The sequence below is a fragment of the Thunnus thynnus genome, chromosome 5 (assembly GCF_963924715.1).
Source record: "Thunnus thynnus chromosome 5, fThuThy2.1, whole genome shotgun sequence".
Classification (NCBI taxonomy): Eukaryota; Metazoa; Chordata; class Actinopteri; order Scombriformes; family Scombridae; genus Thunnus; species Thunnus thynnus.
In genome coordinates this window covers 33,480,473-33,494,500 of record NC_089521.1, presented here as the reverse complement: position 1 = coordinate 33,494,500, position 14,028 = coordinate 33,480,473, and the positions used below count along the sequence as shown (strand labels likewise).

Below are 14,028 nucleotides of genomic sequence, written 5' to 3'. Positions count from 1 at the left end.
TCAAATCAAGTAGATATCTTTCAACGTTACAGTCTTTTTAGTGCCAAAGTTCCTCTTTTTGTTACTATACTTCCACCTGCAGCTCAACAGGGAAACACTGTCCGAGGAAACACAAAGAGGGAATTTGATGCTAAAAAGACTGTAAATGTGTCAGATATCCACTTGATATGACTAACTCAGACTGCTGAAGCTGAATATAAGCTTCACACAGACTTTTAAATGACTGTGTGGACACACTGTGGATTTTGGCCTCCATCACTTCCATTGATCATCGTGTTTTTAATAGTTTCTGGACAACAACGGAGGAATCAGAAATATCAGGCTTGTTAGTAGATCAGTTCATTGTTGGTTTGGATCCAAACATGAAGCAAACTGCAGCCTTATCCTTTAAAGCAGCTTGAGGGAACGTCTCATATCTTATTCAGTAATAAGTGATGTAATGTAGTCGGATGAACTCCTCTCTGACACACTGAAGATTCATCCCCAGGCTCCATCACTGTTGTCACTGTGTCTGTGTTCCTAATGATCTGGAGAATCATCAGGGTTTTTATCAATCAGCAGATGGCGATGTTGCACCAAACTTACAGTCAGAGTGATGACAAGTCATTCAGACGCTGCTCAAAAGGACTTGTTTGTTTTTTTCTTCTTCTTCTTCTTCTTCTCAGCTCCGTCACGACGAGCCTGCAGCCGACAGAAATCTGTCCTCGCTCTCATCATCAACAAACGCTTCAATGATCGAGTGTCAGGGGGGATTTAATAAATGAAATCTCTAACAATGTTTTTATATGACATGGTTCAGTCAATATTAGACCCAGATAGACACAAATATCTGGACTTTTCACTGCATTAGAAGCAGAAGAGTGACTCAAAGTGAATCCTCTATAATCCACGGCTTCTTTTAAATCATTTTTTTTCCTCGGTGAAGTTTGAGCCAGTGTCAGGGTGGATTAACAGCTGATCTCCTGAGGCCTCTCCTCCTCCTCCTCCTCCTCCTCCTCCTCCTCCTCTAAAAAGATCCACACCAGGAGCTGAGAGGAGATGAACTGGGAGGACTGGAGACACTGCCACTACTGCCACACTGAAGCCTTTTAAGCATCTCTGAAATGATCCTTTTATCTAGAAAATATTTCCCCACATAACAGGATGTTACTTTGAAAACTGACCAACAGGAGAAGCTCCATCGTTCGTGAGACTTCAAAGACAGACGGGAAAAATGAAATCCACTTGGTTTTTACTTCCATTGTGTCATGAACTGAGAATATTTAAATGAAGAAGAAATATTTTGTATCGATAGAGGACAAAAAACATTTGCATTTCTGTATTATTAAAACAAAACATAAACACTGAACAAATGTTGACTGACTGAAAGACAAACTCCAAACATAATGCTGTTATTTTATCGCCATCAAACTCAACATGGCTGAATAAACTTCAGTGACAGGTGACGCTTTGCCTTTTAGTTTGCTTTTAGACTGTCCTCATGGAGGAAATGACAGCACTGCTCCTCTGTGCAAACTCTCAAAACAACATGTGTTTACGTTCTGACAAGCAACCTCTTGTGATTGCATGAATAAAACCTGAAGAAGAGTGATGTCAGTATAAATGAATCCAGGCTGCAGGTGGAAGTAGACCAGTCTCCATCACTTCCAAACCCACATATAAGTATGTTTGTTTATTTATGTATGTTTGGATGGTTTTGCCAAGAATATACGTCCAAGAGATCCAGTAAAAGCTTTAAAATACAAGTTTGAATCGACTAAACTTACATTTTTCAGTGAAATTTAATCACTAGTCCAGTTTTTTACTGAGCTGTTCTGTCATCAGCTGCTCCGACAACAAACTGACACTCAGTCACAAGTTTCTGCTTCTTCATAAATCTCCATTAAATCCTCGTGTTTCAGTCTCATTCTGACCGACCAGGTACCGCTGAGTGATCCACCTACACGGGGCTGAGATGATCTCTGTTAGCTTGGTGCTATAATATCAACACATTTCCTGGCTGAAATTCTACTTTTACTACTTTTTTTTTTATTAGCTTAAATTATGTTTAATTTGATTAAATTGATACGTTTTTATGAGTTGAATCATAAACTAGCAGGTCATTCCTGCTGGGAGGTCGGTCAGAAGTTGTGTTCATGTGATTTTTTCCTGTGACTGTGATTAAACCACTTTAACATCATATTAACATCTAACCGCAGTAATGACGGCGGCAAATAAATGAGCATAAATCAGCTGCCGGGCTCTTCAGGTGTATTTAGAACCAAAGTGAATCAATTTGCACAACTTTGAAAGGTTTGGTAATTACACTTGTGAACATCTGCAGCAGCAGGAACAAGATACATGGAGAGCATTTGTTTGTACAAAACCATCTTCCTGTTACACTACGTTCTGATTTCATGCTGAATGATGAAGGTTCAGGTTCATCTACCTCTCCTGCTGCTACAGACCTCCTGATGACTGACTAGAAAACTCAATTATGTGAAGTAGTTATGTTATCAGACAGACTCTCTGATGTGAGCAGTGAAATATATATATGCTTGGAGATATGAATATGTAATGGATAGCCAGTAACTGCTCAAGAAAGAAAAAAAGTATCATCATTCATTAGTGTTTGTAAAACAGGCCATACTTCCTCTACATGTATTGATCATATATATACTACAGTCTAAGGTTATTATTGTATTTTCAGGGGATTAAACACTAGTTAAAACCATAGACTGTATAAAAATATGGACGTAGTCACCGTGACGTCACTCGTTGGTTTCTGAAGAGCGGTTTTGAAGCTCAAAGCGAGCCGCTCCGGCCGTCGCCATCTTGGCAGTGCATGATGCTGCCTAACTCTCAGCCAATCAAAAATGGGCAAAGAGGCGGGCCGAACGGCTGAAACAAGCCACCTAGCGGCTGGTGGACCTGTCACTCAAAGCAGCCATGTCCTTCATTATGCATAACTTTACGGCTTAATAAAATTTAAACAGGTGAGTTATAATAAAATTCACTCCCCGTACAGTTGTCATGAAAGAGGAAATTAACTACAGAGACCAAAACTGTTGTTTGTACCAGACTGTAAACATGTTTATTTCTGCTGTAAAGTTGGGCATTTTAACATGGGGGTCTATGGGGATCGACTCGCTTTTGGAGCCTCAAGTGGTCATTCAAGGAACTGCACCTGCCACTAAATTCTACACACTGCACCTTTAAAACTAAAGGTATTGTCTTTGGGTCATGACTCAAATAGGTTTCTAAGCCTAAACTGGATCTATTTATATCTGGTGAACCAGTACAACAGGTGGACAAAGCTTCATTTCTGGTCCTAGTCATTAACAGTCACCTTTCGTTGAAGACAGCCTATTTTGTCATTTAGATATAAGAATTAAACCTTATATGAGTCATGTGTTTAATAACCTCTATCTTTCTTTTAAATAAAAACATGGTTTCCATGGAGCTAAATGTAATTCTATGGTGGCTTTGTAAAGTGTTCACATGGCCAGAAGCAGCACCTTCCTCTTTTCCTTTTGGGAGTTTCTTTTCATTTCAGTTCTCTTCATTTTCAGCAGCACTTTCTAAATATGTAGAGAAAAACATGCTATTTGAATAAGAATCATTATTAAGATCATTTAAATCCCACTGAGGCAGGAAGCAAACAATAAAGACCAAACAGACAGTACTTCTGTTTGCAGAATCCTGCACTCTTCCCGGGTTTCAGTTTGTCTCCGGGGAGACCTCGATGTTTAGAAAAATGAGACACAAGAAAACAGCCGTAAGTACTCTGGGGGTCTGGCTGTGTTTTCTCAGAGCTACATGAAGAGAGTTTAGCAGAATTTACCACAGCTTGTGTTAAGAAACAGGTGTAGAGAGAGCTGAGCAGGTGACTAATGCTGGGGGAGGGAGGAGAACACCAGAGGGCGGATGCAGACGGCGGGACAGTCGAGCTTCCTGTCTGTATTCACATATTAAATAATCCTCTGCAGCGGTCCAGAGAGGCCAGGTGTGATTATAACAAGCTAAAAGTTTCAGAGGATCAAGGTCACAGTACGTCCTGAAGTACAGCAGCTATCTGAAGGTGGTTTAGTTGGAGCTGAAACATCTTCTGACTTGCCTGCAGCTGCTCTTTGTATCACAGGGAACTTAAGTAACCAGGTTACTCAGAGAGAAACCAGGTTAAGCAGGTAATCCAGGAGTGTGTAACCAGATTTTAACTCTGTTAGTGACAGAAGACGCTGCTTCCTGACTGTTTGTGTTGTGTCTGAATTTAACCGTCAAAAGTTCAGCAGTGGAACATACATACATCTACAGGCTACTTTTTTTGGTTTCAGTTTGGTTTTAACAGACAACACCACATCACCCTGATCCTGGCTTCTCTCCGTTGGCTTCCTGTTTGTTTTAGAATTGATTTTAAGATTCTACTGATCACTTTTAAAGCACGTCTGGGTCTGAAGCTCCAAGCTACATAACAGAACCCCCGTACGAGCCGGCCCGCAGCCTTAGATCCTCAGGTGGGCCCTTCTGGCTGTTCCAAAGTCGAGGCTTAAACCTAAACCCGGGATTCCACCGGGCCCGTGTGCGCCGCGTTCCGGCTCTGACGCGGTTTTGCTCCGTCCTCTGCACAGCGCCCTATTCCACCGGGAGCGTGTCAGAAGCGGAGCGTCTTCACAGCGGGGAAGCCATCCGCCGTTTAAAGTCAGTTGCACTCCTACTACAGTAATTACAGCAGCCTAGTCAAAGCTTACAGAGTGCCTTAAGGCTACCGTAATTACTGCAGTAGCAGGGCAACTAGACAGCCCAATTTTGTTAACTTGCTCAGCTTTCGTTGATTTGGTCATTTTCCTTGATCTTTGTGCTTCTGCTGTGGTTCAGTAGGCTACGTAGTTAAATGGTTCCTTTATTCGTCTGTTTTAATTGCCTTCTTTGTTGATATACGACCAGAAGTCTGCACGGGGTGTTTTATTTTGAAAAATTGACCGGATGCTCAATGCTGTTTCTGTGTCTGACTTCCTGTCCAGCTCGATCTGCTCTGTGCTGCTTGACACGGCTTCTGTAAAAAATAGACGAGGCACCTATCTTTAGCGCAGCGGAGCGGAGAGCCGCTTCCGGGACGCATCTGAAACGTGCCGCGGTGCGCCGGTGGAATTTAGGGGTAAAGGTGATCGTGCTTTTGCCACCAGGGCCTCTCGACTTTGGAACGACCTTCCTGAGGAGATAAGGCTGCAGAATCAGTGACTTCTTTTAAATCACTTCTTAAAACTTTACAGACTTGCTTTTATGTGATGTTGTCTTTTGAGCATCTTTCTTTTAAACTTTTTTTAACTTTTCATCTTTCTTTTAAACTTTTTATCATCTCTTTATTGTCTTTCTTTGCCTTTGGCCGCCATCTTTTTAAGGTCAGATCTGTTATTGTTTTCTGTTTCATGTCTTTGCTTTTGCTTTGTCCGTCAAAGCACTTTGTAAACTCTATTTTTAAAAGGTGCTATATAAATAAAGTTATTATTATTATTATTATAGTTTCAGATTTTGGATGCAGTTATTTTTAAATACTTGGACGCATGGCTCCGTGTAATGATCTCTTCTCTCTGTCTGCAGTCTGTTGTTATGCACATGCGTAACAGAAGCCGACAACACACCCTGATTATGGGAACCGGGTTTCTTGTTTTCTGGAGAAAGCCGACTGTAGGTCGGTTACTTAATTGCATGTAAGTGCTCTGATGATTAACGTAAGTGTGGCTCGGAGGAGGATTTAAACACAACCTCTCTTTGTTCCTTTGATAAGTGGACATGATGACAGAGATAAAATAGATTCCTGAGTGTTCCTGTAGAGATGATGACTGACTCCTCGGTGTCCACGTATTTCCCTCGTGCACAAAGTCTGGTCCATAAAGTAGACGGTAAATGGCTGCGTTTATATAACACTTTTATCCAAAGCACTTTATAATGCTTGTGCTGATCATTCACTCATACACTGATGGCAGCAGGCTACCATGCAAGGTGCTGGCACAACTATCGGGAGCAATTTGGAGTTCAGTAACCACTGACCTTCTGATTACTGGACAAGCCGCTCTAAACCTCCTGAGCCACAGCCAGCCACATAATGGGTTTCCCACTTTGAAGTGGCTGAACGTGATTGGCCCTGCTCTCGTGGCTGAACGGGAACAAATCCCTGCAGCCAGGTTCCAACATCCAGTGGAAAACCTTCCCAAGAGGAGCAGAGACTGTTCTGTTATCCTCACGCAACCGCTCACAATCCGCCATTGTTTCCAGTGATTCAAATAGATCTGCTGTTGGGCACATTGACAAATATTTCCACCCGGCGGAGAATCAATCGACTAATCAGAGACTGGTTGGCAGGTCTGGACACTGATTACAGTACGACTGGGTGCTGAACCTCAATACCTGCAGGCTGCAGACTGAAATGTGTCTCAGATCACTGAAAACTGTCAAGTACCAAAAACTGTCATTAATCAAAATCCCGATAATCTCGTTGGCTTATTATTTAATCAGATATTTACTGATTTAAACCTTTTTTTTTTTGCAGTTTTAGTCTGTATTTTGTTCAGTAACGTCCTCCTACAGCTGCTTGTGTTAAGACAACATTTACCATTTGACAACTTTGGCTTCTTTCGTTGAATGAAAAAGGATTTTTGAATAAAAACATGTTTATAATTTGCGAAACAAGGCATCAAAAAGGGACAGTTTTGGTATCTAAAGTATTGTACTGACACTAATCCTACATTATTAAGTTTGAAACAGGGCGACTTGTTCTCAGTTACTATTAGTATCGTATCCAGTATCAATATATTCCCACCTCTGGTCAAAGTATTGATCTTAAACACATCGAGTGTAACTGAACTAAAGCAGGTGAATAGTGTTTTTATTTTTTCATATTGTAGCCCATTAAATACACATTATGTGTTCTTTGAATGCATCGACAGGAGGCTTCTTTTGTTCTTCATTTGTAACTGCAGGGAGTTTTAAATATCCGACATAAATGTCACAGACATACTTAATAAACTTCTTTAAAAGTAGAGAAATTACAGTGCAGCATAATTTGTCTCCATTTCCTCCACTTTCTGTGTGACATTAGGAATATTTCCTTTTTAAAAAGGAATAAAAATCCCAGGAAGAAAGAGAAAAAATCACTTCATAGCCCCATCATTACTAAGACTGTTGGCATAGCAACCAGCAGCAGGAGAATCAGCGGCGTGGTTTGAGAGCTTTGTGACCGTTTTTTTTTTTTTTTTTTGAGCACTTTGACCAATAAGATCACTCAGCTGAGACTACACTTAGTATAATGGGCACATTATCACCGTCAGCATGTGCACAGGGGCGTTCAGGGACCGTAGAACACACCGGACCACGGACCACTGAGAGCAATCGGCCCGTCTGACAGAAAAATGGCTCCCTGCAGCTTCCCCTCAAAAACAAACCATTTTCTTCTTAAGAGAGGCTGAGGGAACAGAATGGAGCAGCCTGTGGCGGCTTCTGAAACTACTAGATCTGTATGAAAACTAAACACTCTACCGCCCGACGGCAAAGACGCCGATGCTGCTGTCTCATGGTATCTGTGCTGCTCCGCTGCTCAGTAAAAACAAACAACAAAAAAAACAAAAAAAAACACCACAGCTTCTCGTTGAGCTGAGGTTCAAGAAAGCAGCCAAAAAAAACCAAACTGGTGCCCCTTACTGAGAGGAAGAAACTGTTCATTTCACACCGACTTCCTCACGGAGCAGCAGGGAACGAGTTTTACAAGCCTGTCAGATACACAGCGACTCAACAGAGAGGCTCTTTATGCTGCTACATCAACTCACTTTACATTAAATACCTCAACTGCATTCTGAGCCTTCAATAAAACAATCAAGGACAGGAAATGGACTGTTTTTATTATTAACAGATATTTTCATTATTACAGATATCAAAAGATACGTTTGATGTCATTTAGAGTCTGTAGTTAGTAGAAGATGGTTCAAACAATCCCTTCACTCATTAAAGCTATAATATGTAATTATTCCACATTAAAATGTCTAAAAACAACTAGACCTATGTTATATATGTTGTTGAGTTGTGTACTTACATTATCAAACCCAGAGAAATCTGTAATTTAATCAAAGTAACGGACCGTTTCATTTGGTCGCATGTCAATGGCGTCATACCTCCTCTACCAAAGAGTAAACACACACAAGATGCATACGACGGCGCTGTGTTTGTCCGCTACAATGGCGTCTACCAAAGAGTAACTTACACACATACAAGATAATACATCGGCGTTGTGGTTGTTCCACACAAACTGATATAAATGGACTTTTATTCAGTTTTAAGACACATTTTCATGATAAATTTAGGTGGTTTTTAACTATATCTTTTAGCCGGAAGAAGGATTTTAGTCATTGGACGTCTGGATCTTAAGTTATCAGGGAAATAAACTGGACAAACGTTAGCAGCAGCTCGGCTAACAGCCCCTCCAGGAAGTCCGGTGGTCACCAAACATCGTCGGAGAAATATTGATTTTTTTAGGTGAAACAGCTTTAATTAGTATTTTTAACGATTTTAATCTGCGTGTACGTTTGTTCTGGAGAGGAAGAGACCTCTGCGGATGATGAACACTGGAGTAATCCTATCCTGGTGAAGCTGGTTATTTAACAACGAAGACAACAACTCCCATGATCCCTTGCTACTTCACACCGTCATCACACTCCACCTGTTGTTATTGTTTTAATTGAGACGCCTAGCGGCTGAAATTACAAATTGTGTGTTTAAATATTATTGAGTTGTTAAAGCTGAGTAAGCCTAATAATAATAATAATAAGTAGAAGTGTAATCGTTTCTTCAGATATTAGCCGACGTGCTCTTTACTTCCACTATAAAACATCATCATTACATAGTTTGTCCATCTGGAAGCTTCAAGTGTAAAACGTCCTGCTCACTACATTCTGTATCTCTAAAACAAATTCAAGGGATCCTGTAAAAAAAAGAAGCAATTTTTATGTGCTTATGTTAAAAAATGAGCCATTCTCTGGAATATTCTGTATCGGCTTCAAAAAAGCTTCACTTTAATGGTTTTTTTGTCTTTCAGATGAGTCAAAAGAGGCTCCTTTGACTCTGATGAAGACACAGTAGTGTTGAAACATCGGTCTATTTGTCATTATCAAAGGCTGCGAATCAATCAGCCTTTTCTCATCTGACCTGATTCAGCTGCTTTTTGTCTTCGTTGGCTGAAAAGTTGAGCTTCAAACTTTATTCTTAATCTTTGATCCTTGAAAGGTTCAACTCAGCTTTAAAGCAACCATAGATAAAAAGTCCTTAAAGTGCTCAAATACAACGTCAGTGGATTCAAACTCACAACCTTCTTGTTGTTGAGACACAACTAACCGCTACTGACCCTTAATACATATATAACACATAAGAAGCATTGCATTGCAGCAAAGAGAGTGACATTAAGGGTTAAAAAACAACATTTTAAAAATATTAGAAGCAACAGAAATTAAAACTAATTTAGCTAATTACTGGGTTGTACTAAAATAATAATGTAAACAGGCCTGATACAAAACGATAAAGTTGTTGTTATCAGGCCAGAACTTCTATATATTCTTCTCCATCTCTGGAAAGACGGCATGCAAGGTGAGGGTCACATGACCAACAAAGCCGTAGGTTGTTTCATGTTGTAGCACCGCTACTGACTAGCAAGCTGGAAATAGTACTTCAACCTGAATGAAACTCTCTTCATTTGAAAGTCATTTTAATTTTTGATGAAGTCGACCCCAAATGTGAGCCCATGGTCCACTTTTGGACTGAGACCCACCAGTTGGGAACCACTATATTAGGCTTTATGGTCCGGGTATCATCGGATAATTCGTAATTTATTTGTCATTGAAAAACCAAAAAACAAAAAAATGTTTTTGGTGTCAGAATCAAATAAACCAATCAAACCAATCGGCCCGTTTTTTGCCGTTTCGTTTTATCGTTGTTCCTTTTTGGATTGAATATCCAGCAGGTCTGTGTTTGAAACCATTCAAACACTAAAAATCACTGAGTTAAAATTTTACTCAGTTTGGGTCAGTAATATTATATATATATATTATATAATATATCACCAACACAATACCGGTTTAATGTTGTTTTGACCCAGTTTTAGTGTTATTTTTTATTTTACTGTTGGATTATTGACCCAAACTAAAGCTTGTTATAATCTACTCTTTTTAAACTTACATGTCACAGTTTCTTATTGATTTTTAATAACTTGTGTGTCTTTTGAATGTCATCTGCACGTCGTTTTGTACAAGAAACAAAACATTTGTGAGAGTTTTTAGCTGAAGCTTGTTGTGTGTAAAGCTGGGTAAAGTTAACCTGATGTTGCTTCTATATGTTGTGGATATTTGAAGCACCTCAGTGGAGGAAAGTGGACACCAGCCTTTGATGTCTTAAAGCTGAAAAGGTTGATTGAAGTACTTGATCAAGGAGAAACTGAAACATCGAACATCGAAGTCATCTGCGACTCGGATGCTGTCTCTTTCCATCCTGTCCTCTGAAGGTCTGAGTCCTAGTCTTTATCAGCCTATAATATGAAAAATGAGTCTAATTGGTTCACTAGTTTCTAAACAAGGAACTGCATTTTACCCGTGTCAGTTAAGGTCACGTTGCATGGAACAGCAGATCTTTGGTTTGAATGTCTGACTGCGTCAATAGAATCGACGCATCCATCTATCTGTGTCGTCTAGCAAAGCCTCCTCCGACCTTGGTGACCATGGCGATGCTGATTTACCCTCCATCAGAGAGGTTTCTGCTTTCCCCGAAACATCACAGACAGCTGGAGACCCAAGGAGAAGGAGAATATGTCCTCCTTCCTGCTTCAGAATTACAGCTTGACCCAGCGTAACCCCATCTGTAACCCCTAAAGATGGAAAATTCCATAACGCTATACTGACCCTGTCACGTCCTACCGGGACTTTTTCTGTTTTTAGTTGGACTTTTTGAGGGACTCTTTGATTTGTGTTGCATTTGTTTCCTGGTTTTCATTAAATATATCTGCCTACTGTCTCTGCGTTTGGGTCCATCTGCTCCGCTCACCCAGCTCCTTGACAGACCCAAACTGGGTCAGATTTGAACCCAGTGATTTTCAGTGTGTAGTTGAGTTTAAAGTGAACAACCATGACGCCAGATCACATGATACAACTGTGAACTGGGGTCAGATATCTTCAATAAAACTGTCCCCGTTGGTGTGAACAGATTTTGCTCTCAATGAGACTTCCTAATGAAATAAAACTGGACTAATAATGAAGTAATCCTCCCAACACTCAAACAATCTGCTTCAGCAGGAAGATTCACTGTGACATCAACACGACTAAACCACTGAATAAACAACTGGTTTATTGACTGTATTTTCTGGAAGAGTGTTCAGAGAAGATCTGTGCTGTAGGTCTCAGTTTTCCACTTCCTTATCTCATCTTCATGAATAATAGAAGGAGGTTGAGGCCGCTGTGGAGTCAGACGGCCGCCAGGGAAGTCCCGTCCCTCACAGCGTTAAAAAGCAGCAGAATTTATTTATTACTTGAGCCAGCGAGCTTTACATTACATGAACATGACATCAGTTTTTTCTGATCAAAAGAAGAGACTTCCAATGAAAGCTTTTTAAAAAACCCTCTTCCTCAGATTCAGAATTAGACCCACTCACACTCTCACAACGATGAATCAGTCCAGAGCTGTATTATCTAAACAAATGATCTGTACATCTCCACACAGACGAGAGCTGTGTAATGAAGCGTCGGTGTGAGCGTGGATCTGAACTCTCTCGGTTGTTTGTGTGATGCTCTGCTGCCTTCTACGGTGCCGGCAGAAGCAGAAGCAGCATTTCTGTGTTGCGGTCGGTGGTTTTTTTTTTTTTTTTGGAGGAGGATTTGAGCCCGCAGGGGCCGACGTGAAGTCTCATTTTCCTCCGAGCTGTGTTCACTAAACAGGAAACAGTGTGGGAGTAAAGAGCGTGCTGCATTAGTGCACGATCTCCCCCCCCCCAAAAATACATTCGATGACATGGAAATGTGCGCTCGGTCGACCATGAGTGCTAAAAATGAGATAATGAGCAGAAGCTTGTTGGAGCTGAAGACACACTGAGGAGGTCACGGTGACACTGTGAACACGACAATCAATGGCTCAAACTTTCTCCACAATATTCCAGGATGTGACCATTAAAAGAAAACAAAAGGAGGCGGTGATGAAACATGACTGCTTAATCATAATGGGGCATGTAGATGAAGACCCTCCAGACTTCAATCATTACTTCAAGCCTGTGACATTAGTGATTTATGCGTAAAATCGTTGATATGTGGTCACGTTTTTTTTTTTCTTTGGATAAAAATGCATGTTTGCCTGCAAATCCACATTATCAGGCCTACATATATATTCTGTATGCATGGGTGCAGATCTGTGTATGGACATGTTCCTACAAAGGTCAAGGTGTTGCTGAATCGTCCCGACTGATATTTCTACTGATCTCTAACGAACTTGTTATTTTAACTCCACATAACATGATTGGTAAGATCTCTGCAGAGCTGCCAGGGTTGTGTGCTCTCAGTGAAACAGTGCTATGATATATGAGAATGTTTGTGGCATTTTTGCTTTAAAAAATGACCTAAACAATTTCTCAGTTATCAAAGTTGTTGTCAATTAATTTTCTGTCAATAAACTAATCATTTCAGCCCTGGAGTATCCTGTATGTACGTTTTGTGTTAAATATCAATACCCTGCACTATAATTTCATATTTACGGACGAGCCCTTTAACCCCGAATGTCTGTTTGTCACTGACTGAATGAGTGATGAAGTTACACCATTGGTCAGCCGGTCCAGTGTTGGAGATTCCCCATTGGCTGTTGCTCTTTCAAAATGAATCGGCGTGAACAGTTTCAATTACGTCCTCATGCAGCTCGTCTCACACGGAGGCTCCAACACTGACAGGAGCACCAAGCCGCGGATGCAAAGAGACGCGACGGATCCATTTTACCAGCTTGCACGGCGGCTAGCGGCTAGTTAGCATGGCTAGCATCATTAGCATAACCATTGCTGTGCTGTGTGTAGCCTGCAGACTGTATAAAAATAAGGTGTAGCTGCAGTGTTTCCATTTTCACAGCTCCGTGCTGGGCAGGTGACAGGTGTGTTTACAGTGTTTGTGTGCAACCAGACTAAAGACAGGTGCAGTTTCAGCAGGAAGAGAGAATGACGTAAGCAGGTAAACACCTCTGCTGGGAGAGAGAGAGAGAGAGAGAGAGGACTGCAGGAGGGACAGAGGGGAAGATCAATGGATGAATAATGAACGGTAGAGTCAGAAGAAACTGAGTATGTGGTGAGTGACTGAGGCTGGAAACACAAAAGACAAACTATGAGTCAAGAAATGTCTGGTTGTAATCTGAAAAAACATCTGAATGATGCTCGGAGGCTCTATGAGGTGAGTAAAATGATTCACTGTAATGTGATAGAATCACTGCCGAAGACAATTATGTAACTCTACACCTTCACAGCTTTAACAGTCATGGAGCTTAGAGGAAAGATTATTTGGGTCAACAAAAACAGTATAAAGTTCATGCTACAGTATAAATAACTGCTGCTTACTCATTCATTTCTATATTTGTTTGGGTCAAGGATCAGAAACACATCATGTCCAGATACATACTAAACTAAGATAGTGAACCTGGTAAACATTACACCTGCTTAAAGGTTCCCGAGAAACAAAGCAATGCACCAACAAAGGCAGAGAAGAAGAAGAAGACTGCAAGCTAGTAACCATGGATGTAAACAAGGCAAGATTTAAACTACTTACAAAGAAAAAAAAAATCAGCTTAGCAAATGTTTTATGAGGACGGAAATGCATCCGACATTTTTATTAGACCTCAGGGATGCACACAACGCTTTTGTTTGTTTAATAGAAAACTCCACAGAGCAGCTTTAACATCAACATATAAACATTGAAACATGTCTTTCAAATGAAACGAGCAGATCTGTGGTTTGATCATGTGACTCTAGAACGACACACAACACAACGCTGTGGTTCAGGT

At 40.7% G+C, this 14,028-nt stretch overlaps 1 protein-coding gene across 1 annotated transcript in view; it reads right to left on the bottom strand.

Moving 5' to 3' along the window:
* The window catches only part of pot1 (protection of telomeres 1 homolog), an 87,351-nt gene that overhangs the window by 10,006 nt on the left and 63,317 nt on the right, over window positions 1-14,028 (bottom strand). The gene's annotated exons all lie outside the window — the stretch shown is intronic.